At 46.3% G+C, this 25,718-nt stretch overlaps 1 protein-coding gene and 2 long non-coding RNA genes across 7 annotated transcripts in view; 1 reads left to right on the top strand and 2 right to left on the bottom strand.

Annotated features, from left to right (window-relative positions):
* EYA2 (EYA transcriptional coactivator and phosphatase 2) overlaps positions 1 to 14,353 on the bottom strand; it is a 199,309-nt gene extending 184,956 nt beyond the window's left edge. For 4 of the 5 annotated variants that reach the window (XM_075846197.1, XM_075846195.1, XM_075846196.1 and 1 more), the window contains exons 1-2: positions 14,262 to 14,353; positions 8,135 to 8,254 (exon numbers count right to left, since the gene is read on the bottom strand). The gene's annotated coding sequence lies outside the window, so the exon portion shown is untranslated. Of the gene's footprint in view, positions 1 to 8,134; positions 8,255 to 8,410; positions 8,432 to 14,261 lie in introns of those variants that run through there. The other variant, XM_075846194.1, reaches the window with a different exon arrangement.
* Positions 14,346 to 25,718, top strand: part of LOC142666214 (uncharacterized) — a 183,891-nt gene continuing 172,518 nt past the window's right edge. Inside the window, exon 1 of the long non-coding RNA XR_012851650.1 lies at positions 14,346 to 14,432. This is a non-coding gene — a long non-coding RNA (uncharacterized LOC142666214). The remainder of the gene's footprint in view (positions 14,433 to 25,718) is intronic.
* The window catches only part of LOC142666217 (uncharacterized), a 39,085-nt gene continuing 37,163 nt past the window's right edge, over positions 23,797 to 25,718 (bottom strand). The window contains exon 3 of the long non-coding RNA XR_012851652.1: positions 23,797 to 24,342. This is a non-coding gene — a long non-coding RNA (uncharacterized LOC142666217). The remainder of the gene's footprint in view (positions 24,343 to 25,718) is intronic.

A 25,718-nucleotide genomic window follows, 5' to 3' on the forward strand; every position in this document is an offset into this window, starting at 1 on the left:
CATTTGCAGAGGGAGGGAACTCCCTCTCTCACCGGCCCGCAAATGCAATCGTGGGTCTCCGATGGGATGTCATGGCAGCCGGGGGACTAATAAAAGCCTGCAGGTCTGCCCTCGGCAAATGCCTAGATTACCTGTCAGATTTACACTATACTAAGTATACCAAAGCAGTAAAGTCTCCTAGTGGGACAAAAAAAAAAAAAGTAATAAATGTGAAATAAAAGTTACAGTAAAAAAAAAAAAAAAAATTTTTTTCCCATATAGTGGTTTTATTTAGTAAAAGTGTAAAAAATAAATCAAAGTGCACATATATGTTATCGCCGCGACCGTAATGACGCAAAACAATAAAGTTAATATGTAATTTAAACCGCAAGGTGAACACCGTAAAAAAAAATGCAAAAAACAACGGCGAAATTGCTATTTTTTTCCATTGCCCCCCAAAAAAGTCATAATAAAAGTTAATCAATAAGTCCTACGTACCCCAAGTCAGTACCAATCAAAACCACGTCTCGTCCCGCAAAAACAAGCCCTCATATAACTACATTGACAGAAAAATAAAAAATGACGGCTCTTGGAAAGCGACAATGCAAAAATAAATAATTTTAGTTCAAAAGTGTTTATTGTGCAAAAGTCGTAAAATATAAAAAAACTAAAAATACATATGTGGTATCGCCGTAATCGTACCGACCCATAGAATAAAGGTAACGTGTTATTTACACCGCACAGTGAAGGGCGTCAATTTAAAACGCATAACACAATGGCGGAATTTCAGGTTTTTTTTCTATTCAACCCCCTGAAAATAGTTAATTGAAAAATGATATCTACCCCGAAGTGGTGCCATTAAAAAGTACAATTAATTCAGTAAAAAACAAGTCCTCATACAGCTGTCAAAGGAAAAATAAAAAAGTTATAGCTCTTTGAATGCGACTATAAAAAAACAAATAATCGCTTGGTCATTAGGGCCTAAAATCGGCTGGCCACTAAGGGGTTAAAACGCCCCCCTCATTTAAATTGTAAGCTCTTATGGACACTTCTTATGGTCGTTTCCTTACTCATGGTCAGCAGATGAAGACGCAAAAATGATTTTAAAGAAAACATTTGATTTCTTAATGGAAAAGTGGAGTAGTTACCCATAGCAACAAGTCAGGTGGCTGGAATCTGATTGGCTGCTATAAACATCTCCTCATTGTATGTATGATGACAAGGAGCGATCACTGTGAATTATAAAGTCTATATAAACTAAAGAGATTACTCCTCAACTTCCACAAAAGAAAAAAACAAACTCACGCACCAGCAGTAAATGTATAGGATATTGCCGGCCTGGCTTATGGGATTTTAGGGTATATTTACACGTTGCGGTCATATTGTAGATTTTTTTTTTTAAAACTGCGATATGACCATTACTTGATTGAGAATAGACCGTGATCTTATTCCTCACCAACGTCTAATCCGCATCATGATAGAAACTTTTTTTTGGTTAAGTAATGGCGCTTTTCCTGCTGTTTTTTCTATGGGCTTTTCTATAGGACTTCAAAAATGTCGGGAAAAACAATAGTACAAAATAACACTAAATAAAAAACGCCATCAAAAAGGCCAATAAAAATGTTTAAAACTCATTTTACTACTTGCGTTTTTCAACCGGCACATTCTTCATTTGAAAAATTCCACATGAAATTGGCCGAGAATCCGCAGATTAACCCTATTATTTATAGAAAATTTGCAAGAGGCTAAAACCGCGTCGAGAAGTGACATTCACTTTTGTCATCACCGTGGCGATTTGCAATTCCGCCAGCTGAAAATTCGGCCCCGTATGAACCATTGGGTGGTTTTCTATAAAACAAAATGGGAAGCTTTTTAAAAGCGGAATTCACACACAAAAAAAACGCCTGAGAAAATGTGAATTATCCACCATGTGAACAAGGCCTATGGGTCAGAGTCTGTTCACACAAGCTGTTGCAGAATTTCTGCGACTGAAAAAATCCATTCCATACGTGAGTAGGGATCTTTCTGCAACAGGTGAAGGGATTTCTGAATACCCCATACGGTGTATGAGACAGTTAGGCTGGGTTCACACGTGGCGGAATTTCACTTAAATTCCGCTGCGGACACTCCGCAGCGTTAATCCGCAGCGGGGCCGTTTGTCCATTGACTTACACTTTAATTTAGCAGTGTTCGTTTAGACGAGGCGTAAAATTCCGCTGCGGAGCATAGGCTGCGGAGCGGAATTTGGTGTCCGCAGCATGCTCTGTCTGTTGCGGAGTAGTGGCGGACTCATGGCGGAATTTCTCCATTGACTTCAATGGAGAATCTAATTTCCGCAATGAAGTCCGCAGCTGTCATGCACATGTTATGTGTGCTGCGGATGCGTCTTGCTTTTTTAACTTGACATTTCTTCATTCTGGCTGGACCTATGTATTTCTAGGTCTACAGCCAGACTGAGGAAGTCAATGGGGCTCCCGTAATGACGGGAGCGTTGCTAGGAGACGTCAGTAAATAGTCACTGTCCAGGGTGCTGAAAGAGTTACGCGATCGGCAGTAACTGTTTCTGCACCCGGGACAGTGACTACCGATCCCAATAAACATGTATCTGTAAAAAAAAAATGAAGTTCATACTTACCGAGAACTCCCTGCTTCTGTCTCCAGTCCGGCCTCCCAGGATGACGTTTCAGTCTAAGTGACGGCTGCAGCCAATCACAGGCTAATAACAGGCTGCAGGGGTCACATGGACTGGAGCGTCATCCAGGGAGATCGGGCTGGATGCCGAAGGAGGGACGCGTCACCAAGACAACGGGCGGTAAGTATGAATTTCTTTGACTTTCACTAGGGAAAGTGCTGGCCCTTCTCTCTATCCTGCACTGATATCCTGCACTGATATCCTGCACTGATAGAGAGAAGGGAAGCACTTTTCCCGCAGTCCGCAGCTGCTAGTCCGCATCAATTTTCTGCACATTTTGTGCAGATCCGCAGCAGAATCTGCAACGCAGATTCTGTGCGGCATTGATGCGGACAGTTGCGGAGGAAATCCGCCACGTGTGGTCATGCCCTTACAAAAATTCCTGAAACAAATCTGCTGGATGTGAATATACCCCTAAAAATGCTGTGTATTCTGTGCCACTGTGCGACCATGATGCGTACAAACACCCAGTTACCGTGAGGAAAAACCTGTAGAAATACGTGGACGTTAACAATTATTTAAAAGTCATGGTAAATAGGCATGTCAGCTGGGTGTTCGGCCGCACAGTGGGTGCTACGTGTGTCCAGACCCCAAGTATGCTGCAGATTATTAAATGTATAAGGCATCGTTCACGTCTGCGTCGGGATTCTCCGTTCATGGCTTCCGTCAGGAGAACCCATGAATGGAAACCATAGCTTTCCGTTTGCATTACCATTCATTTTAATGGTAATGCTTCCGTTGCTAATGGTTTCTGCTTCTCTTGGTTCCGTATGGTTTCCGTTTTTTCGGCGCAATCAATAGCGTAGTCGACCACCCTATTGATTCCGCCAAAGAAATGGAAACCATACGGAACAGAGACAAACGGAAACCATTAGCAATGGAAGCATTACCATTCAAATTAATGGTAATGCAAACAGAAAGCTATGGTTTCCATTCATGGGTTCTCCTGACGGAAGCCATGAACGGAGAATCCCGACGCAGACGTGAACAAAGCCTTACATGCCCTAATGATGCGGTACTTCATCCATTACATGCAAAATCCAAAACACAATCTGCATGTAACGCTTGAGGATTTTATTGCAGATTTTAAAGCTTTGGATCGTATTTACATAAGAAGTTTTTGTCACAGTAATTGGAGAAGAAAGCAAAAAACACCCGACGCCACATAGTGCAGATCACCAAAAGTAATAGAATACAACAGAGGAAGGTTTGAGCTCAGCTCTTGGCGTTGTGCTGGCACAGCCACAACTCTGATGTAGACTTATAATGGAGTGGGTATCATTGTGAGGCAGTGGCTGGTGATGCAGCTGTTTGTCACAGTAAGGGCTGATTCAGACGAACGTGTTTTGCGTCCGCATGCCCCACGCATCTTCCGTGGGATAAGCGTTATTCGCGCAATAACAGTAAAAGAATGAATGTAAACAGAAAAGCACCACGTGCTACAAACATCCAAACGGAGTGTCATAAAGATGGCGGCTGCACGAAAAGCACGCAGCCGCGCATCCATATGAACAGGGCACACGGAGCTGTCAAGTGCCATTTGCGCACGCAAAACGCAGCGGTTTTTGCGTGCGAAAAAACAGCACGTTCGTCTGAATCAGCCCTAAGGCTATGTTCACACACTAAAGTAAAAACGGCAGTAAAATACGGAGCTCATTTCAAGGGAAAACAGCCTCTGATTTTCAGCCGTTTTTAAAGGAACAGTGTCATCACAAATTATTTTTTTATATGTTAAAGATGTTAGTGCTTTATTAAAAACGTTTATATTCATTTGTGTGTTTGTGTTTTACTTTTTCTTATTTTTACACTTTTTCTTCCCTATGGGGGCTGCCATTTTTTGTTCCATTTCTGTCTGTGTCGATTAACGACACATACAGACATGGAATACGGCAGCCACAGTCCCATAGGGACTGCGAACGGCTCCCGTCCCATTGACTGCAGTGTACGGCGTCTGTGTGGGAACTGCGCATGCGCCGCTCCCACACAGTCCAATTCGAAATTGGCGCCGTCCGGCGCCATTTTCCTGTGGACCGGAAGTCGCGGCCGGACAGTAATATTACTACTTCCGGTAGCGGCTTCCGGATTTGTGCACTTGGACGAGCGGCAGCAAACGGAGCGGACGGGCCGGAGGGAGCCGCGGCGGCAGGAGCAGGTAAGAGATTTCAATGTATGTTCGTGTTTGTGTGTGTTTACTACTGTATGTAAACCTACTACACTGTGTGTTAGCTCAAAAAATGGCGACACAGTGTAGGAGGTTACACCGTTCAAACCCCTCGTTTATCCCGGCACTAGCCAGGATAAAGGAGGGGGGGATGCTGAGAGCTCACTAGAGCGAGGGCTTTTAACCCAATGTTGCAATGCTGCAATTTTGGGAATAGCTCCATCTAGTGACCAAAAATGGGTAGTATTATAAATTAGAATTAATTTATAATATTTCCTGACTCGTGAAAAAAATAAAAAAAATTTGAACAATGTTTAATCACCCACACTAAATGTTTAATTTTAAAAAAAAACCATGTTTTTCTGGCAACTCTATGCCTTTAAAGCATCAAACTTTTTTTATGCATTTTTTTGAGCCGTTTTTGGAGTTGTTTTTTACTGACACAATGAAAAACCAGCTTTATTTATTAACGTTTCAAGAAGTGACGTGCACTTCTTCTTACAGGGCGTATTTTTACCCACCGTTTTTTCAAACGGCCGTGTAAAAAAACACCCCGTCTGAACGAAATGCAGTTTTTCCCATTGAAATCAATGGGCAGATGTTTGGAGGCGTTCAGCTTCCGTTTTTTAAGACTTTACGCCCTGAAAACTGCCTGAAAACACTGCGTGTGAACATACGGTGAAGGTCCAATAGAGAAGCTTATGGAGAAAAACTCCAGCAAAAACGCCATACCTAGAGAGCTGCGTTATTCTAAAAACACCACTGACCCCATAAAACAGAGGGAACATGGCTGCCGCCTCAGAAAATAGAATCTTTTTCAGTTATTTCACTCCTTTGTCTTGTATTTCTGTCTCAGAGAAGGGAGATTCTCTTTAAGGAAATGTTCACACCTCGCAGTAGTGTCGCAGCAATATTGCAGCACTAAAAACTGTGGTAAAACAGAATGTCCTTTCATGCGGTTTTATCACGATGAGCAGACAGTTTGAGTTTAGAGAATGTTGCCGATTGTTTTCTAACAAAAAAACTTCCAGTCCCGCGGTTCTTGCGAGTCTTTTTTAAAGAGGCTCTGTCACCAGATTGTGCAACCCCAATCTGCTATTGCAGCAGATAGGCGCTGCAATGTAGATTACAGTAACGGTTTTATTTTTAAAAAACGAGCATTTTTGGCCAAGTTATGACCATTTTCGTATTTATGCAAATGAGGCTTGCAAAAGTACAAGTGGGCGTGTTGAAAAGTAAAAGTACAACTGGGCGTGTATTATGTGCGTACATCGGGGCGTGTTTACTACTTTTACTAGCTGGGCGTTGTGTATAGAAGTGTCATCCACTTCTCTTCAGAACGCCCAGCTTCTGGCAGTGCAGTTCTGTGACGTCACTCACAGGTCCTGCATCGTGTCGGCACCAGAGGCTACAGATGATTCTGCAGCAGCATCGGCGTTTGCAGGTAAGTCGATGTAGCTACTTACCTGCAAACGCTGATGCTGCTGCAGAATCAAGTGTAGCCTCTGGTGCCGACACGATGCAGGACCTGTGAGTGACGTCACAGTGCTGCACTGCCAGAAGCTGGGCGTTGTGAAGAGAAGTGGATGATACTTCTATACACAACGCCCAGCTAGTAATAGTAGTAAACACGCCCCGATGTACGCACATAATACACGCCCAGTTGTACTTTTACTTTTCAACACGCCCAGTTGTACTTTTGCAAGCCTCATTTGCATAAATACGAAAATGGTCATAACTTGGCCAAAAATGCTCGTTTTTTAAAAATAAAAACGTTACTGTAATCTACATTGCAGCGCCGATCTGCTGCAATAGCAGATAGGGGTTGCACAATGTGGTGACAGAGCCTCTTTAAGTCTTGCTGTGGTTTTTCACATTGAAGGTATTGGGAAGAAAACCAAACGACCTGACCGCAACTAAAAATGTGACCTATTGGATACGATGATCATGGAAAACCACGGCCTTAATAACTGCACCAAAAAAATGATGTATAGTCTTAGCATGTGACTATGGCCAGGGGGCGCCACTAAGTATTTTATCTCCTTAGTAAGGCCCCATGCACACGACCGTAGATTTCGTCCATAATTATGGACCCATTAATTTATATGGCCAACGGACACCTTCCCATATATTTACTGGGAGGTGTCCGTGCTGTAGAAAGGCTCCGCAAATGTTAGGACATGTTCTATTTTTTGCTTTTTACGGACCGTGCTCCCATACTTTATATGGGAGCACAGGCAGAAAACGCGGGTGACTGTCCGCGGCCGTCCGTGCCCTTAACCCCTTCCCGACATTTGACGTATCCATACCCCAAAGTCGGGTAGGGGAAATATGGAGCGGGTAACACTTCAGAGTAACTAGCGGCATCGCTCTCGAGCGCGATCCCGCTAGTTTAACTCGTTAAATGCTGTGGTCAATATCGACCGCAGCATTTAAATTGTCAGGAAGAGGGGGGGTGACCCCCTCTAACAGCTCATCGCGCCCCCCGCGCAGCAATCGCGGGGCGATGGTTGCTATAGCTACCTGGGGGCTTAATGAACGCCCCCAGGTCCGCCATCTTTGTACACCTATTAAGCCTTGCCTCCAGCAGGGCTCAATAAGTGCCTGTCAGAATCACGATATACTGCAATACATTAGTATTGCAGTATATAGTGCAGGCGCTGGCAGAAGTCCCCTAGGGGGACTAATAAAAAAAGTAAAATTGTGTTAAATAAAGTTTTTTTTGTGTAAAAAAAATAAAATAAAAGTTAAAAAAAAAAACCTTTTCCCATTTTCCCCCTAGAGCATAGTAAAAAAATAAATAAATAAACATAATTGGTATCGCCGCGTCCGTAAAAGTCGGAACTATTACAATATATCATTATTTAACCTGCACGGTGAACGCCGTAAAAAATAAATAAATTTGTAAACGCCAGAATGTCTATTTTTTTGGTCGCCTCATCTCTCACAAAAAATGAAATAAAAAGCGATCAAACCGTCGCATTTACACCAAAATGGTATTATTAAAAACTACAGCTTATCCCGCAAAAAATAAGCCCTTATACCACTTAAGTCGACGGAAAAATAAAAAACGTATGGCTCTCGGAATTTGGCGACGCTAAATAAATGTTATTTTTTACACTTAGGTTTTTACATGTAAAAGTAGTAAAATATAGAAAAAACTATATATATTTGGTATCGCCGTAATTGTATTGACCCGTAGAATAAAGTTAACATGTTGTTTTAATTGTATACGTGTGTATAAGAACTGGTACTTTACATGAATACGTCCGGGCATAGCGTCACCCATAGACACCCGTTACCTGTCACTCCCTGCACTGTCAGGTGCTCCCAGGCCTAAGTAGCCGGTGACAGTGACATGATCGGTGTCAGAAGCATCGCCAAATACCACATGTTCACATCGCGCACTTGCAGGAACAAAGCTGCAAAAAATAATGCAGAAAAAAACTAATTTAGTTACTTCAAACAAAGCAGCGTGTAACCTAGCAACAAGGACAACCCACAAAGATCACACGTGCGACTTTACATCAGGTAACACAACTGCCCAGGTGCCTATAGCTAACAATATCATCACTTACCTGAGGCTGTGGGACTTGTGCTTCCCCCATATCATTTACTACACAAGATAATACATGATATGTGGGGGTGACGCGGTGTATGATATAGGGGGTGACGCGGTGTATGATATGTGGGGGTGACGTGGTGTATGATATGTGGGGTGACGCGGTGTATGATATGTGGGGGTGACGCGGTGTATGATATGTGGGGGTGACGCGGTGTATGATATAGGGGGTGACGCGGTGTATGATATGTGGGGGTGACGTGGTGTATGATATGTGGGGTGACGCGGTGTATGATATGTGGGGTGACGCGGTGTATGATATGTGGGGTGACGCGGTGTATATGTGGGGGTGACGCGGTGTATGATATGTGGGGTGACGAGGTGTATGATATGTGGGGGTGACGCGGTGTATGATATGTGGGGTGACGCGGTGTATGATATGTGGGGTGACGCGGTGTATATGTGGGGGTGACGCGGTGTATGATATGTGGGGTGACGAGGTGTATGATATGTGGGGGTGACGCGGTGTATGATATGTGGGGTGACGCGGTGTATGATATGTGGGGTGACGCGGTGTATATGTGGGGGTGACGCGGTGTATGATATGTGGGGTGACGAGGTGTATGATATGTGGGGGTGACGCGGTGTATGATATGTGGGGTGACGCGGTGTATGATATGTGGGGGTGACGCGGTGTATGATATAGGGGGTGACGCGGTGTATGATATGTGGGGCGACGCGGTGTATGATATAGGGGGTGACGCGGTGTATGATATGTGGGGGTGACGCGGTGTATGATATAGGGGGTGACGCGGTGTATGATATAGGGGGTGACGCGGTGTATGATATGTGGGGGTGACGTGGTGTATGATATGTGGGGTGACGCGGTGTATGATATGTGGGGGTGACGCGGTGTATGATATGTGGGGGTGACGCGGTGTATGATATAGGGGGTGACGCGGTGTATGATATGTGGGGGTGACGTGGTGTATGATATGTGGGGTGACGCGGTGTATGATATGTGGGGTGACGCGGTGTATATGTGGGGGTGACGCGGTGTATATGTGGGGGTGACGCGGTGTATGATATAGGGGGTGACGCGGTGTATGATATAGGGGGTGACGCGGTGTATGATATAGGGGGTGACGCGGTGTATGATATGTGGGGCGACGCGGTGTATGATATGTGGGGGTGACGCGGTGTATGATATAGGGGGTGACGCGGTGTATGATATGTGGGGGTGACGCGGTGTATGATATAGGGGGTGACGCGGTGTATGATATAGGGGGTGACGCGGTGTATGATATGTGGGGGTGACGCGGTGTATGATATGAGGGGTGACACGGTGTATGATATAGGGGGTGACGCTGTGTATGATATGTGGGGCGACGCGGTGTATGATATAGAGCAGGGGTCTCAAACACGCTAGTATCGGCTCTGCTCCGAGACTCAGGAATTCCCTGACATCGCTGTCCACATATGAACAGCAATGTCTGGGGCTTCCCCAGAGCCGGAGCCCCGGGCAGAGCGCTAGTACAGGCTCTGCTCCGGGACTCTGTGGAATTCCCTGACATCGCTGTCCATATATGGACAGTGTGTCAGGGTCTTCCCCAGAGCGGAGACCCGGGCAGAGCGCTAGTATCGGCTCTGCTCCGGGACTCTGTCGAATTCCCTGACATCGGTGTCCATGTTTGGGCGATGTCTGGGGCTTCCCCAGAGCCGGAGTCCAGTGCAGAGATCTAGTACAGGCTCTGCTCCGGGACTCTGTGGAAATCCCTACATCGCTGTCCATATATGGACAGTGTGGAGGGTCTTCCCCAGAGCGGAGTCCCGGGCAGAGCGCTAGCATAGGCTCTGCTCCGGGACTCTTTGGAATACCCTGACATCACTGTCCATACATCGACAATGATGTCAGGGGCTTCCCCAGAGCCGGAGTCCCAGTGATGTCAGGACCACAGCTGGAGTCCCAGGAAGAGCCTACTAGCACTCTGCCCAGGACTCCAGCTCTGGGGTTGCCCCTGACATCTCTGTCCATACATGGACAGTGATGTCAGGAGCAGAGCTGGAATCCCAGGCAGAGTGCTAGAAGCGGCTCTGCTCCGGGACTCCAGCTCTGGGCAAGTCCCTGACATCACTGTGGCAGCATCTACGGAGGGCACTGTGGCAGCATCTGCGGAGGGCACTGTGGCAGCATCTGCGGAGGGCACTGTGGCAGCATCTGCGGAGGGCACTGTGGCAGCATCTGCGGAGGGCACTGTGGCAGCATCTGCGGAGGGCACTGTGGCAGCATCTGCGGAGTGCACTGTGGCAGCATCTACGGAGGGCACTGTGGCAGCATCTACGGAGGGCACTGTGGCAGCATCTACGGAGGGCACTGCGGCAGCATCTACGGAAGGCACTGTGGCAGCATCTACGGAGGGCACTGTGGCAATATCTAGGGGTGTGTTGCATTATCTACAGAGGGCACTGCGGCAGCATCTACAGAGGGCACTGCGGCAGCATCTACAGTGGGCACTGCGGCAGCATCTACAGAGGGCACTGCGGCATTATCTAAAAAGGGGCTGCCCAATCTTGACATGTGACAGATGACCATGTGTATGATAAAGGGGGTGACCATGTGTATGATATGTGGGGGTGACGCGGTGTATGATATGTGGGTGGTGATGCGGTGTATGATATGTGCGGGGTGACGCGGTGTATATGTGTGGTGACGCGGTGTATAATATGTGGGGCGTGACGCGGTGTATGATATCGGGGGTGACGCGGTGTATGATATGTGGGGGTGCGCGGTGTATGATATGTGGGGGTGCGCGGTGTATGATATCGGGGGTGACGCGGTGTATGATATCGGGGGTGACGCGGTGTATGATATGTGGGGGTGACGCTGTGTATGATATGTGGGGGTGAAACTGTGTATGATATGTGGGGTGACGCAGCGTATATGTGGGGGTGACGCGGCGTATGATATGTGGGGGTGACGCGGTGTATGATATGTGGGGGTGACGCGGTGTATGATATGTGGGGGTGACGTGGTGTATGATATCGGGGGTGACGCGGTGTATGATATGTGGGGGTGACGCGGTGTATGATATGTGGGGCGACGCGGTGTAGGATATGTGGGGTGACGCGGTGTATGATATGTGGGGGTGACGCGGTGTATGATATGTGGGGGTGACGCGGTGTATGATATGTGGGGGTGACGCGGTGTATGATATGTGGGGTGACGCGGTGTATGATATGTGGGGTGACGCGGTGTATGATATGTGGGGGTGACGCGGTGTATGATATGTGGGGGTAACGCGGTGTATGATATGTGGGGTGACGCGGTGTATGATATGTGGGGGTGACGCGGTGTATGATATGTGGGGGTGACGCGGTGTATATGTGGGTGTGACGCGGTGTATGATATGTGGGGTGACGCGGTGTATGATATGTGGGGGTAACGCGGTGTATGATATGTGGGGTGACGCGGTGTATGATATGTGGGGGTGACGTGGTGTATGATATGTGGGGGTGACGCGGTGTATGATATCGGCGGTGACGCGGTGTATGATATGTGGGGTGACGCGGTGTATGATATCTGGGGGTGACGCGGTGTATGATATGTGGGGTGACGCGGTGTATGATATCTGGGGGTGACGCGGTGTATGATATGTGGGGGTGACGCGGTGTATGATATGTGGGGTGACGCGGTGTATGATATGTGGGGTGACGCGGTGTATGATATGTGGGGTGACGAGGTGTATGATATGTGGGGGTGACGCGGTGTATGATATGTGGGGTGACGCGTTGTATGATATGTGGGGGTGACGCGGTGTATGATATGTGGGGGTGACGTGGTGTATGATACAGGGGGTGACGCGGTGTATGATATGTGGGGTGATGTGGTGTATATGTGGGGGTGACGTGGTGTATGATATGTGGGGTGATGCGGTGTATGATATGTGGGGTGACGCGGTGTATGATATGTGGGGCGACGCGGTGTATGATATGTGGGGTGACGCGGTATATGATATGTGGGGTGACGCGGTGTATGATATGTGGGGTGACGCGGTGTATGATATGTGGGGTGACGCGGTATATGATATGTGGGGTGACGCGGTGTATGATATGTGGGGGTAACGCGGTGTATGATATGTGGGGTGACGCGGTGTATGATATGTGGGGTGACGCGGTGTATGATATGTGGGGGTGACGTGGTGTATGATATGTGGGGGTGACGCGGTGTATGATATGTGGGGGTGACACGGTGTATAATATGTGGGGGTGATATCGGCGGTGACGCGGTGTATGATATGTGGGGTGACGCGGTGTATGATATGTGGGGGTGACGCGGTGTATGATATGTGGGGTGACGCGGTGTATGATATGTGGGGTGACGAGGTGTATGATATGTGGGGGTGACGCGGTGTATGATATGTGGGGTGACGCGGTGTATGATATGTGGGGTGACGCGGTGTATGATATGTGGGGTGACGCGGTGTATGATATGTGGGGTGACGCGTTGTATGATATGTGGGGGTGACGTAGAGCAGTATTGTGGGGTGACATGGTATATTACATTTGGGGGTCCTGTACATGTGGGTGATAGGGTGTATTTGGGGGTCCTGTACATGTGGGTGATAGGGTGTATTTGGGGGTTCTGTATATGTGGATGACAGGGTGTATTTGGGGGTCCTGTATATGTGGGTGACGGGCTGTATTTGGGGGCCCTGTATAAGTGGGTGACGGGGTGTATTTGGGGGTCCTGTATATGTGGGTGACGGGGTGTATTTGGGGGTCCTGTATATGTGGGTGACAGGGTGTATTTGGGGGTCCTGTGTATGTGGGTGACGGGGTGCATTTGGGGGTCCTGTGTATGTGGGTGACGGGGTGCATTTGGGGGTCCTGTGTATGTGGGTGACGGGGTGTATTTGGGGGTCCTGTGTATGTGGGTGACGGGGTGCATTTGGGGGTCCTGTGTATGTGGGTGACGGGGTGCATTTGAGGGTGCTGTGTATGTGGGTGATGGGGTGCATTTGGGGGTCCTGTGTATGTGGGTGACGGGGTGTATTTGGGGGTCCTGTGTATGTGGGTGATGGGGTGTATTTGGGGGTCCTGTGTATGTGGGTGACGGGGTGTATTTGGGGGTCCTGTATAAGTGGGTGACGGGGTGTATTTGGGGGTTCTGTATATGTGGGTGACGGGGTGTATTTGGGGATCCTGTATAAGTGGGTGACGGGGTGTATTTGGGGGTCCTGTGTATGTGGGTGACGGGGTGTATTTGGGGGTCCTGCGTATGTGGGTGACGGGGTGCATTTGGGGGTCCTGTGTATGTGGGTGACGGTGTATTTGGGGGTCCTGTATATGTGGGTGACACGGTGTATTTGGGGGTCCTGTATATGTGGGTGACAGGGTGTATTTGAGGGTCCCATGTATGTGGGTGATAGGGTGTATTTGGGGGTCCTGTATATGTGGGTGACGGGGTGTATTTGGGGGTCATGTGTATGTGCGTGACAGGGTGTATTTGGGGGTACTGTGTATGTGGGTGACAGGGTGTATTTGGGGGTCCTGTGTATGTGGGTGACGGGGTGTATTTGGGGGTCCTGTGTATGTGGGTGATGGGGTGTATTTGGGGGTCCTGTGTATTCGGGTGACGGGGTGCATTTGGGGGTCCTGTGTATGTGGGTGACGGTGTATTTGGGGGTCCTGTATTTGTGGGTGACAGGGTGTATTTGGGGGTCCTGTATTTGTGGGTGACAGGGTGTATTTGGGGGTCCTGTATTTGTGGGTGACAGGGTGTATTTGGGGGTCCTGTATTTGTGGGTGACAGGGTGTATTTGGGGGTCCTGTATACACGGGGTCTCCCCTCCTCTATCAGCCGTTACCTCAGAGCGTCCTTCAGTCTGCGGCGTCCTCAGCGGAGGCGGGAAAAAGAGGCGGGAAGAGGGGGCGGATCCCGGGGCGGGGCTTGCGGGCGGCGCTCCTGTGTGGGGCTGTCACCTGTTGCACGGACTGTGATATAAAAGACGCGCCCGTCCATCATGGCGGCTCTTCAGGTTATAATAACGGGATTATAGAGGATTTACACGGCGGTAACCTGTAGAAGCCGCAATCTCTCGCATTGTGTGGTAAATCACCTCAGGATCCTAAACTCCAGTCACTGCCGCCATACCCCTATATATCCTGTTACTGCCGCCATACCCCTATATATCCTGTCACTGCCGCCATACACCTATATATCCTGTCACTGCCACCATACACCTATATATCGGGTCACTGCCGCCATACCCCTATATATCCTGTCACTGCCTCCATACACCTATATATCGGGTCACTGCCGCCATACACCTATATATCCTGACACTGCCGCCATACCCCTATATATCCTGTCACTGCCACCATACACCTATATATCGGGTCACTGCCGCCATACCCCTATATATCCTGTCACTGCCTCCATACACCTATATATCCTGTCACTGCCACCATACACCACTGCCGCCATACCCCTATATATCCTGTCACTGCCTCCATACACCTATATATCCTGTCACTGCCTCCATACACCTATATATCCTGTCACTGCCACCATACACCACTGCCGCCATACCCCTATATATCCTGTCACTGCCTCCATACACCTATATATCCTGTCACTGCCACCATACACCACTGCCGCCATACCCCTATATATCCTGTCACTGCCTCCATACACCTATATATCCTGTCACTGCCTCCATACACCTATATATCCTGTCACTGCCTCCATACACCTATATATCCTGTCACTGCCACCATACACCACTGCCGCCATACCCCTATATATCCTGTCACTGCCTCCATACACCTATATATCCTGTCACTGCCACCATACACCTATATATCGGGTCACTGCCGCCATACCCCTATATATCCTGTCACTGCCGCCATACCCCTATATATCCTGTCACTGCCGCCATACCCCTATATATCCTGTCACTGCCGCCATACACCTATATATCCTGTCACTGCCACCATACACCTATATATCGGGTCACTGCCGCCATACCCCTATATATCCTGTCACTGCCTCCATACACCTATATATCGGGTCACTGCCGCCATACACCTATATATCCTGACACTGCCGCCATACCCCTATATATCCTGTCACTGCCACCATACACCTATATATCGGGTCACTGCCGCCATACCCCTATATATCCTGTCACTGCCTCCATACACCTATATATCCTGTCACTGCCACCATACACCACTGCCGCCATACCCCTATATATCCTGTCACTGCCTCCATACACCTATATATCCTGTCACTGCCACCATACACCACTGCCGCCATACCCCTATATATCCTGTCACTGCCTCCATACACCTATATATCCTGTCACTGCCTCCATACACCTATATATCCTGTCACTGCCACCATACACCACTGCCGCCATACCCCTATATATCCTGTCACTGCCTCCATACACCTATATATCCTGTCACTGCCACCATACACCTATATATCGGGTCACTGCCGCCATACCCCTATATATCCTGTCACTGCCGCCATACCCCTATATATCCTGTCACTGCCGCCATACCCCTATATATCCTGTCACTGCCGCCATACCCCTATATATCCTGTCACTGCCGCCATACCCCTATATATCCTGTCACTGCCACCATACCCCTATATATCCTGTCACTGCCGCCATACCCCTATATATCCTGTCACTGCCGCCATACCCCTATATATCCTGTCACTGCCGCCATACCCCTATATATCCTGTCACTGCCGCCATACACCTATATATCCAGTCACTGCCGCCATACACCTATATATCCTGTTACTGCCGCCATACCCCTATATATCCTGTCACTGCCGCCATACCCCTATATATCCAGTCACTGCCGCCATACACCTATATATCCTGTCACTGCCGCCATACCCCTATATATCCTGTCACTGCCGCCATACACCTATATATCCTGTCACTGCCGCCATACCCCTATATATCCTGTCACTGCCGCCATACACCTATATATCCTGACACTGCCGCCATACCCCTATATATCCTGTCACTGCCGCCATACACATATATCCTGTCACTGCCGCCATACCCCTATATATCCTGTCACTGCCACCATACACCTATATATCGGGTCACTGCCGCCATACCCCTATATATCCTGTCACTGCCTCCATACACCTATATATCCTGTCACTGCCACCATACACCTATATATCGGGTCACTGCCGCCATACCCCTATATATCCTGTCACTGCCGCCATACCCCTATATATCCTGTCACTGCCGCCATACCCCTATATATCCTGTCACTGCCACCATACCCCTATATATCCTGTCACTGCCGCCATACCCCTATATATCCTGTCACTGCCGCCATACCCCTATATATCCTGTCACTGCCGCCATACCCCTATATATCCTGTCACTGCCGCCATACCCCTATATATCCTGTCACTGCCGCCTTACCCCTATATATCCGGTCACTGCCGCCTTACCCCAATATATCCTGTCACTGCCGCCATACACCTATATATCCTGTCACTGCCGCCATACACCTATATATCCTGTCACTGCCGCCATACCCTTATATATCCTGTCACTGCCGCCATACCCCTATATATCCTGTCACTGCCGCCAAATATCTATATATCCGGTCACTGCCGCCATACCCCTATATATCCTGTCACTGCCGCCATACACCTATATATCCTGTCACTGCCGCCATACCCCTATATGTCCAGTCACTGCCTCCATACACCTATATATCCTGTTACTGCCGCCATACACCTATATATCCTGTTACTACCGCCATACACCTATATATCCTGTCACTGCCGTCATACCCCTATATATCCTGTTACTGCCGCCATACACCTATATATCCTGTCACTGCCGCCATACACCTATATATCCTGTCACTCCCACCATACACCTATATATCCAGTCACTGCCGCCATACACCTATATATCCTATCACTGTCGCCATACACCTATATATCCTGTCACTGCCGCCAAATATCTATATATCCAGTCACTGCCGCCATACACCTATATATCCTGTCACTGCCGCCATACCCCTATATGTCCAGTCACTGCCGCCATACACCTATATATCCTGTCACTGCCGCCATACCCCTATATGTCCAGTCACTGCCGCCATACACCTATATATCCTGTCACTGCCGCCATACACCTATATGTCCTGTCACTGCCGCCATACACCTATATATCCTGTCACTGCTGCCATACACCTATTTATCCTGTCACTGCCGCCATACACCTATATAATCTGTCACTGTCTCCATACACCTATATATCCTGTCACTGCCGGCATACACCTATATATCCTGTCACTGTCTCCATACACCTATATATCCTGTCACTGCCTCCATACACCTATATATCCTGTCACTGCCGCCATACACCTATATATCCTGTCACTGTCTCCATACACCTATATATCCTGTCATTGCCGCCATACACCTATATATCCTGTCACTGCCGCCATACACCTATATAACCTGTCGCTGTCGCCATACACCTATATATCCAGTCACTGTCGCCATACACCTATATATCCTGTCACTCCCACCATACACCTATATATCCTGTCACTGCCACCATACACCTATATATCCTGTCACTGCCGCCATACCCTATATATCCCATCACTGCCGCCATACACCTATATATCCCGTCACTGCACCCATACCCCTATATATCCTGTCACTGCCGCCATACACCTATATAACCTGTCACTGTCGTCATACACCTATATATCCTGTCACTGCCGCCATACACCTATATAACCTGTCACTGCCGCCATACACCTATATATCCTGTCACTGCCATCATACCCCTATATATCCTGTCACTGCCGCCATACACCTATATAACCTGTCACTGCCGCCATACACCTATATATCCTGTCACTGCCACCATACCCCTATATATCCTGTCACTGCCGCCATACACCTATATAACCTGTCACTGCCGCCATACACCTATATATCCTGTCACTGTCGCCATACACCTATATATCCTGTCACTGTCTCCATACACCTATATAACCTGTCACTGCCGCCATACACCTATATATCCTGTCACTGTCTCCATACACCTATATATCCTGTCACTGCCGCCATACACCTATATAACCTGTCACTGTCGCCATACACCTATATATCCTGTCACTGTCGCCATACACCTATATATCCAGTCACTGCCGCCATACACATATATATCCTGTCACTCCCACCATACACCTATATATCCTGTCACTGTCTCCATACACCTATATATCTTGTCACTGCCGCCATACACCTATATATCCTGTCACTGCCGCCATACACCTATATAACCTGTCGCTGTCGCCATACACCTATATATCCAGTCACTGTCGCCATACACCTATATATCCGGTCACTTCCGCCATACACCTATATATCCTGTCACTGCCGCCATACACCTATATATCCAGTCACTGCCGGCATACACCTATATATCCAGTCACTGCCGCCATACCCCTATATATCCTGTCACTGCCGCCATACACCTATATAACCTGTCACTCCCACCATACACCTATATATCCAGTCACTGCCGCCATACACCTATATATCCTGTCATTGCCTCTATACACCTATATATCCCTTAACTACCACCATACACCTATATATCCTGTCACTGCCACCATACACCTTTATATCCAGTCACTGCCGCCATACACCTATATATCCTGTCACTGCCGCCATACCCCTATATATCCTGTCACTGCCGCCATACACCTATATATCCGGTCACTTCCGCCATACACCTATATATCCTGTCACTGCCGCCATACACCTATATATCCAGTCACTGCCGGCATACACCTATATATCCAGTCACTGCCGCCATACCCCTATATATCCTGTCACTGCCGCCATACACCTATATAACCTGTCACTCCCACCATACACCTATATATCCAGTCACTGCCGCCATACACCTATATATCCTGTCATTGCCTCTATACACCTATATATCCCTTAACTACCACCATACACCTATATATCCAGTCACTGCCGCCATACACCTATATATCCTGTCATTGCCTCTATACACCTATATATCCCTTAACTATCGCCATACACCTATATATCCAGTCACTTATTTTTTTGTTTTTATTGAAAAGGTATATCAAATACAAAGAAGGATAAGTACATTTGAGAACATTCATATAGTACAATACATAACAACATAAGTTTCTGTCACTTCTTTATGGGGGGATATCAAATCTCCAGTCATTGGCCTCATTCAGACGGCCGTATTGTCACTGTATTATAGCGTCCATATTACGGATTAAATTCCTGGCCTGACCAACAGTCTAATGACCCCAACGAACATCATCGTAGTGCCAGAACTCGCGGCTGCATTACAAATCTCGAAGGCCATTTCCTATAGGGTAAAAGGCAAACTTGTGATGAGCGCAACATTTTATGAGCCATAAAGAGTAATTGATGCCGATATTATATGCTGCGATTATCTCAGTGTACGATGTCCGGTTATAACCCAGGCTTTATTTTTCAGCATTTGTGCAACATTTCAGGTTTTATGGCGTGTGCTCCAACGTAAAAACGTACTAAGGTGGGAATAGCCGCTGCAGCCGATGCCACGCACAAATAAAATTCATGAGTAAATAATATTAACAAATCTCCACCGTGGCGATTTTGGCGCCAGTTTTGTGAATTTGAATCATGTGTGTTGGTAAAATAATAGTTTTTTGCAGCTTCTGTATTATTTGATGGGTTGCGTTGGCGCTGACATAGGCAGTGTTGCTGGCGAGTCATCCATCTTGGCAGGAAACACATTGCTAGATTCCATTTTTTACGCTCACAGCAACTGTGATTGGAGGGGAGTCCGGTCAGTCAGCAGCTCTCCTCCAATTAGCAGAAATGTCAAACTGCACCCCCAAACTCTGGTTCAGGGGTCTGAGCACCCTCTGTTTTTTTACTACCGTATAACATACCCGCCCTTATTTCATCTGAGATGTTCTGCAATTTTCTAATATGCTTCAAGATCTCTGCTTGCCATGAGCGAATGGAAACATTTATTGTGTTCACATCCAAAATGAACACTAGCCCTGTATCCAGTTTAGACAGTCCCAGCAGTCTTTTACCTCCACTGATACATTGTAGCAAACAATCAGGACAGGAGAGAGATTGTTGCTGCTGATGTTTTTAGATGTGAATAGGCTCTCTTCACATCTGCATTAGTTTTTCTGTCCCAACATAGGCACAGAAAATCAAAAACTTAAGTGCCGGGTCAGTCGAAGATGGACACCAACAATTTAAAAAATAGCGCAGCATGCGCTATTTTTGACAGAATCTGCGTCAGATTCTCTGACACAAATGTGAACATACATACAACTGTAACAAACATTCAGCTATGAGACATTTAAGGGTATGTTTACATGGAGTGTTTTCAGGCGTATTTCGGGGCATTTATGCCTGAAAAAACTGAAGCAGAACGCCTACAAACATCTGCCCATTGATTTTAATTGGAAGAGGCCCGTGAAAAAGAAGTGCATGTCTCTTCTTGGGATGTTTTTGGAGCCGTTTTTCATTGACTCTTTAGGCTTAAAAAACATCTGAAAACCAGGAACCGTTTTCCCTTGAAAACAGCTCCGTATTTTCAGACATTTTTGATTTTGTGTGTGCACATACCCTAAGTCTGCAGGGGTTTCCGATGTAAGCAAAAATGTTATCATTCCCTGACGGCAAGCAGAGATCATGAGAATGGTAAAGAATTTAAAGAACGTGTATCAAAAAGTGACAGATCTTCCAATAGATAATTGTTTGCGTCTATTGTTCATTATGAAACTAAAAATAAGAAGTCGTCGCAGGCGCTCCGGGCAGTAATCTGGGAGGTTTATCCGCACGTGTGACTGTAAACACTGCGCTGGGCGAGCTCTTCATTTTGTTTACTTAAAGGATATTCGCTGGTGCGGGACTGAAGAGGACAATCACTCCCAGCGGATTAATATAATAACATGTAGCATGGTAAACAGTGCAGGAGCACTCATCTTGACCCATCGCCTTTATCTCTGTTCTTTGTTTTTCGGTACTTTAGCGTTATTTTCCCGTAAACGCCTTAAGGGCGGCTTAGAGGTGGAACCAGCATCAGCCTCATAGACCTGCTTAACCCCTTCAGCACTAACCGGACAAAGTTTCCATTAGCTTGTGGCAGCTTTACGATCAATAACAGCTCCAGAGTCATACGCGGTGAAATGGTTGGTTGCTTAGTTCGCATCCCATTCACGTTACATATAAAATCTGTCCATTAACGTAAATGGAGGAAATGAAACCAGTTTTCAGCAGATTTCCCATAAAAGTAGTTACAGCAGGAAACGTTTAGCTGGTTCTGTCTTTGTCCACATCATCCTCGTATCACATCGCTCGGGTCCCAATGGATGTGACATCAGGACCACAGTGACACAGACACAGCAGTGCCAGGAGGAAGCTCAAGATCGGTAAAGCTGGCCACAGACGTATAGATTTCCCCCGATACAATTTCTGTGTGTACTGATTATGTTTCATACTACACTCATTAGTTATTGAGATTCGTAAAGTCTATTGGATCGCTAACAATATTTCTTACGTCCTTTATTCCACAATGCGCTTCTTAAGGGAGAGTTTGCACCTCTATATTTGAGGAAACGGCAGGAAATCTATACGTGGTGTTGTGTGTAGTTCACCTCTGATACAGATTTTGTCCACACTAGAAGAAATTCTGGTTTGCAACTCCATTCCAGGATATGTGCAGGAATTGCTTCAAGGAGTACAATGTTTGGGACAACCTACGGTTAGGTCCAAATTTATTTGGACAGTGACACAAGTTTTGTCATTTTAGCTGTTTACCAAAACATAGTGAATATCCAGTCATATAATCCGGGCTTAAAGTGCAGACTCTCAGCTTTAATTTGAGGGTCTTCACATCCTAATTTGAGGAAAGGTTTAGGAATAACAGCTCTTTAATATGGAGCTGCCTCTTTTTCAAGGGACCAAAGCTAATTGGACAATTATCTCACAAGCTATTTAATGGGCTATTCCCTCGTTAATCCATCATCAATTAGCAGGTAAAAGGTCTGGAGTGGATTCCAGGTGCGGCATTTGCATTTAGAAGCTGTTGCTGTGAACCCACAACATGAGGTCAAAGGAGCTCTCAATGCAAGTGACACCGACCATCGATAGTCTGAAAAAAATGAAGAAATCCATCAGAGAGAAGCACAGATGTCAGGAGCAACCAAATCAACAGTTTGAAGAAAAAAAAGAGCGCACTGGTGATCACGTGAACTCCGAAAGGCCTGGACGTCCACAGAAGACAACAGTGGTGGATGAAAGCAGAATCCTTTCCATGGTGAAGAAAAACCCCTTCACAACTTCTACCCAAGTGAAGAACATCTCCTGGAAGTACGTGGATTCTCAGGGAAACAGGTGGGGATTATAATCTCCCAAACAGCAATCCAGTTTTTAGACTCCTTTTTATGAGAACACTTTCACACCACAACAAATCCAAGGATCTGTATACACAGCGTTTGCAGCTTCTGTATGTATACGCTCACAACCTATATGTTCGGCTGAGGCCTGGGATGGTCGCCATTCAGTGGCCCCATAAGGTTTAATTGTAAAAAAAAAAATGCAGCGCTGTATACTTTTTCTGCAGTGGCCCTCTATAGGAAAGGGCAGTCGGTTACCAGCGTACGTATGGAGCGGGCTCATGAGGCGTATATTACAGTTGACACCCTGCTCTAACAGCTGGGATAGACGATAACTCCGATCCCGGCTATATAATCAGTTAGATGCTGTGGTCAATAGCGAACGCAGGCGACCGATAGGCTGTCATGGCAGCTGGGGGCCTAATAAAGACCTCCAGGTCTGCCATCTTGGTCCTTCTATTGAGCCCTGCCAGAGGGAGCGTTTCATAGAACACAAAAAGCGCAATATATATTAAGTATTGCAGTAAATTCTGCGTGTGATCCAACAATCGGAAGTTAATAAAACTGGAAAAATTGGATTAATAACGTTTGTAAGAATGTATAAAAACATATTCGTTAAAAAAAACTTCCCACTTTTTCCTTGTAATAATGTAAATAATAAAAATCAAACTTTATTGGTATTGCCATGTTTGTAACAATCCAAACTATTATAATCTAACATTATTTATCCCGCAAGTTCAACATCGAAAAAAAAATCATATGTACCTCAAGATGGTACCGATAAAAACTACAGCTCGCCCTTCAAAAAAGCCCTCACACCGCTGCATTGATGGAAAAATAAAGAAGTCCTCAGAATATGTCGACACTAAACTGTTTTTATTTTGTAAAAGTGGTAAAATATTCAATTATATTAGTTTGGTATCGCCGTAATCGTATTGATCAGCAAACTACTGGTAACGTCATGAACGCCGTAAAAACGAAACCCAAAATGCTATGGAGCTATTGCTATTTTTTTTCCTATCCACCACACAAATTTATTTTTGAAAAGTTTCTCGTCACATTAACTGATGCCTTTATAAAATACATCTCGTCCCGCAAATACAAGCCCCTGTACGGCTATGTCGATGGAAAAATATAAGAAGTTATGGCTTTCAGGAAGCGGGATTGAAATGACGAAGACTGTCCTGGTCCTTAAGAGTTAAGCTCAAGTTAATGGGGGGGGGGTAACAAAAGAACATGACAGAAGTGGCTTCGAAAATCCCAATCACAACAATGGACAATCTGGTTGTAGCAAATATACATAAAACATGTAACGTGTGAATAGACTTGATGATTTGTATTAGGCTCTGTTCATACTGGCCTTCAGACTCTCAGTTGGAGTTTTTTTTTTCACCCTTTCCGGTATTTTTGGTGTCGGTCTGGATTCGTCATCCCTTTGAAAGTGGATCCGGCATGGCTGTCATGGCTCTGTTATGAATAAAATCCATTAGACGTATGTGAACAGGGCCTTATATGTTTTTTAATTACAGTAATAAAACATCAGGGAATTATCATTTACCCCACAATCATAACCCCAAACCAGAGCTCCACTATAAAGTACTAATCCTTTAGAATGTGGGACATGGAAGCAGATGTGTAAAATATCTCTACATTAAAAGCCCCATCAGTCTGCCGTGTCCTTCCCTGTCTCCCCCTTAATAAATGACCTACTAAGTGATCTTCCCTAGAAATCTGGGACCTCATGGGTGGATTGGGATTCCATCTGGTCTTCTTCATATTGATTGCTGATCAATACATTGTCATTTTCACAATGAGAGTTTCTTATGTGGACAATTATGAGCTCACTTGTGTTCTCCTGTGACGGCTGGTAAAAGGCGAGATAAAGAGCAGAATGGATAGACGTATCTATAGCACCAAGTATTACTGAAATACAGGAATCCCCAACTGCCATGTAGTTCTGATTGCAAGAATGACTCAAGAAACTGATCCTGAGTTACATCCTGTATTATACTCCAGAGCTGTACTCACTATTCTGCTGGTGGAGTCACTGTGTACATACATTACTTATCCTGTACTGATCCTGAGTTACATCCTGTATTATACTCCAGAGCTGCACTCACTATTCTGCTGGTGGAGTCCCTGTGTACATACATTACATTACTTATCCTGTACTGATCCTGAGTTACATCCTGTATTATACTCCAGAGCTGCACTCACTATTCTGCTGGTGGAGTCACTGTGTACATACATTACATTACTTATCCTGTACTGATCCCGAGTTACATCCTGTATTATACTCCAGAGCTGCACTCACTATTCTGCTGGTGGAGTCACTGTGTACATACATGACATTACTTATCCTGTACTGATCCTGAGTTATATCCTGTATTATACTCCAGAGCTGCACTCACTATTCTGCTGGTGGAGTCACTGTGTACATACATTACTTATCCTGTACTGATCCGGAGTTACATCCTGTATTATACTCCAGAGCTGCACTCACTATTCTGCTGGTGGAGTCACTGTGTACATACATTACTTATCCTGTACTGATCCGGAGTTACATCCTGTATTATACTCCAGAGCTGCACTCACTATTCTGCTGGTGGAGTCACTGTGTATATACATTACTTATCCTGTACTGATCCGGAGTTACATCCTGTATTATACTCCAGAGCTGAAGAGAATATCTATGAATAAACTGAAATTGTTATCAGAATTGGAGATTTGGTGAAGTGTTTTCTTCGTCACTATTCTGTGCAGTGACAGCGTTTTCTTTTTCCCCTTTTCTTAGTTGTTTTTTTCAATAGAATCTATTTGTCATGTTGAAAGGCTGATGTGGA

Source organism: Rhinoderma darwinii, chromosome 13, assembly GCF_050947455.1.
Source record: "Rhinoderma darwinii isolate aRhiDar2 chromosome 13, aRhiDar2.hap1, whole genome shotgun sequence".
In the NCBI taxonomy this organism is placed as follows: Eukaryota; Metazoa; Chordata; class Amphibia; order Anura; family Rhinodermatidae; genus Rhinoderma; species Rhinoderma darwinii.